This window comes from Tachyglossus aculeatus, chromosome X1, assembly GCF_015852505.1.
Source record: "Tachyglossus aculeatus isolate mTacAcu1 chromosome X1, mTacAcu1.pri, whole genome shotgun sequence".
Lineage (NCBI taxonomy): Eukaryota > Metazoa > Chordata > Mammalia > Monotremata > Tachyglossidae > Tachyglossus > Tachyglossus aculeatus.
Genome location: NC_052101.1, coordinates 105331625 through 105335123, shown reverse-complemented (window position 1 = coordinate 105335123; position 3499 = coordinate 105331625). Strand labels below are relative to the sequence as shown.

General features: G+C 40.5%; 1 non-coding gene across 1 annotated transcript; it reads right to left on the bottom strand.

Moving 5' to 3' along the window:
• Positions 1 to 2430: 2430 nt before the first annotated feature.
• On the bottom strand, positions 2431 to 2567 carry LOC119920662. Its single transcript, XR_005448393.1, has one exon. It is a non-coding gene; the product is annotated as a small nucleolar RNA SNORA7 (small nucleolar RNA).
• Between the last annotated feature and the right edge of the window lie 932 nt (positions 2568 to 3499).

Here is a 3499-nt window from a genome sequence, read left to right as displayed (position 1 = left end):
ACTGCCACATGAAGATAAAATCAGAAACTTGATCCCTCCTACCCAACTTGAAATGATCACTATGCTTGAAAACCGGGTTGTTCATGCTTTGTGATCAAAAAAAGCATTAACTGAGCACTGCAAAACACTGTCCCAGGAACTTGAGGTATAGAGTAGAAGTGAGTGCTTGAAGAAGCTTAAAATACAATGTGGGAGAAGGAGCATGGTCTGTTGGATAGAACATGGGGCTGGGAGTCGGAAGTCCCTGGGTTTTAATCCCAGCTCTGCCACTTGTCTGCTGTGTGACCTTGGGCAAGATGCTTGATTTATCTGTGCCTCAATTACCTCATCTGAAAAATGGGGATTAAGACTGTGAGCCCCCTTTTGGGACAGGGACTGTGTCCAACCTGATAAACTTGTATCTACTCCAGTGCTTAGTACAGTGCCTGGCACATAGTAAGTGCTAAACAAATACCATAAAAAACACTTCCAAATAGACATCATGTAAGTGAAAGACCATAGTTAGAAATTATTAAAAAAAAAGTAGGAAATCAGATATTCATTTAATTCCTAAAGGAGCTGATCAATCAGCAGTATATTCTGAGCACTTACTATGCCTAGAGTGCTATACTAAGGGCTTGAGAAAGTACAATAAAACAATTAGACATGTTCCCTGCCCATAAGGAATTTACAATCTACAGGGGGAAGTGGGGGATTAGGCGTGGAATGTCTCTTGGAGGAGGTGATGGTTATAGGATGACTGTGAATTGGGGAGAGAGCTCATATAGGGCTGGGTTGGGCAAGGTGTAATCAATGGATAAGAGCCTGGAGAGTGAGACCTATAATTAAGCTTATCTAGGGTGGAGTGAAGAATGAAAGAAAGGGTTGATGGGGAAGAGGGAGCCAAATAATGGAGAGTAATTTGAAACCAACAGTCAATCTACATTAATTACACTTTGAGGCATACAGGATATTTGCAAGAACACTTGAAATAAGTTGAAAATATGTATTTTTTAAAGTTGAAGCAGAATATTCTGGTGGCTCTGAAAGATAAACAGTCTGGGGAGGGACATGCATTTATTCAATTGTATTTATTGAGTGTTTACTGTCTGCAAAGCATCTACCCTGTAAAGCACTTAGTACAGTGCTCTGCACATAGTAAGTGCTCAATAAATACGATTGATGATGATGCAAAGCACTATACTAAGTGCTTGGGAGAGTACAACAAGCAGGCACATTTCCTGTCCACAGTGAGCTCACATGCAGTAAACAGTTCTGAGGTGTACAAAATCCTTCAGTAGCATTTACTTTTCTGAATAAAGAGGTGTTCAAGAATGACCCTTGATGTAATTCTGGAGGACATGCACAGGGAAACGGAATGTTTGACTGGTATATCTTAAAATACAGATGAAGTTCATGGCAAAGAACATTACCTTTATTGTTGAGACAGGAGTTTGAATATCTTAAATTATTTTCTCCTTGATCTCCCCTCACAAATAAATGCATTCTTCATTAGTCATGATACACTACATTAGGAATAACCTCCAACTACATGCAACAGAAAACTGGATTCTGCTCAGGAAACTCCACTATTGACCACAACACCATCAAAATACTGAAAATAGTAAATCCCAATTTCTTGTATTAATGAACAAAAAATTACTATGAAAGTAAATACTTTATGTTCTTGTCTTGTACTGTTGAATAAAAGAGGAAGCAGTTTTTCCTTAATCTATTGTTAAAATATTTTTTTCCACTAATACGTATGGCTGTAGTAATGAAATTTGAGAAGTTATTCCTTGACTTCACTTAGCTGCTGCTGCTCTTATTGGTCTGCATTTTGTCCTCTTTCTGACTCAATTTTGCATCCTTTTTATCACCATTCATTATTTTTGTTGATTCTTGTTCCTTCCCCCATACTTTTCTCCCCCCACCCCATCTTATTTAGCCTTGTCTTGTATTCTTATTCTACTTTTTCTTTGTTAGAGAAGCAGCTTGGCTCAGTGGAAAGAGCTTGGGAGTCAGAAGGTCCTGGGTTCTAATCCCGGCTCTGCCACATGTCTGCTGTGTGACCTTGGGCAAGTCACTTAACTTCTCTGAGCCTCAGTTACCTCATCTGTAAAATGGGGATTAAGACTGTGAGCCCCATGTGGGACAACCTGATCACCTTGTATCCCCCCCACAGCACTTAAAATGGTGCTTTGCATGTAGTAAGTGCTTAACAAATGCTATTATTATTATTATTATTATCTATGACCCATAGTGACACCATGGACACATCTCTCCCAGATCACCCCACCTCCATCTGCAATCATTCTGGTAGTGTAGCCATAGAGTTTTCTTGGTAAAAATACAGAAGTAGGTTACCATTGCCTCCTTCCACGCAGTAAACTTGAGTCTCTGCCCTCGACTCTCTCCCATGCCTCTGCTGCCTAGCATAGGTGAGTTTTGACTTGTAGCAGATTGCCTTCCACTTGCAAGCCACTGCCCAAGCTAGGAATGGAATGGATATGCCTCTGCTTGACTCTCCTTCCCATAGTTGAGACTGGTAGAGTACTGGAAACTCTCCAGGTGCCACCCTGAGAGTGACTTTAAATGCACTGAATAATAATTAGCAGTTGTGGTATTTGAGCACTTATGTGCCAAGCACTGTACTAAGCACTGGGGTAGATAGGTGACAGATCAGACATAGTCCTTGTCCCACTTGGGGCTCACAGCCTAGGGAGGAGAGAACAGGTATTGAATCCCCATGTTACTGATGAGGAATCTGAAGCACAGAGAAGTTGTCCTGCCTGAGGTCGTATAGCAGGCAAGGGTCAGAGCCAGAATGAAGAACCCAGGTCTTCTGACCCCCAAGCCCCTGCTTTTTCCACTAGGCCATGCTGCTTCTCAATGAAACTGGAATCCTCTCTACACACCCAGACCTGCTGAAATAGATAAGCTGAAATTATGTAATAGAATTCATGATGTTCAATAGCCCATACTATATAAACCTATTCAGAGAAGTCAAGCACATTAACACAATCTTGCCAAAGCTGATTACAGCCATATCAGAGTCGAGATCAACAAAGAAGGTAGTCAATATCAATGGCAAGGAATTGGTACCCTCCTCCTTGCTGGTTCCTGAGTTCTATTTGCAAAGGGTGCAGGGGAATCAGAAAGGAAAATGAAAGTATTACAAGGTAAAATTGTATAATGTTAACCTAGAGACCAAATGGCTTAGCAAAGACAATTGCCTAGAAGTACTCATTCATGTAAATGGTGAAGAAATTGAAAAACTGAAAAGCGATATCTAGTTTTATTTCTTGGAGGTGGTAGATAGAGCTTGCCACAGCACACTGATGGTGTGTAGCAGCAGGACAAATATACCATGGATCGATTTCTGAAGAGTTAGAATGCCTGAGGAGTTCGATGTAAAAAAAAAGACTATTTTGGCCACTAATGATCTACAGATAAAGCACTGGTCAATATATCAATAATAATTGTGATATTTGTTAAGCACTTACTATGAGCCAGGCAT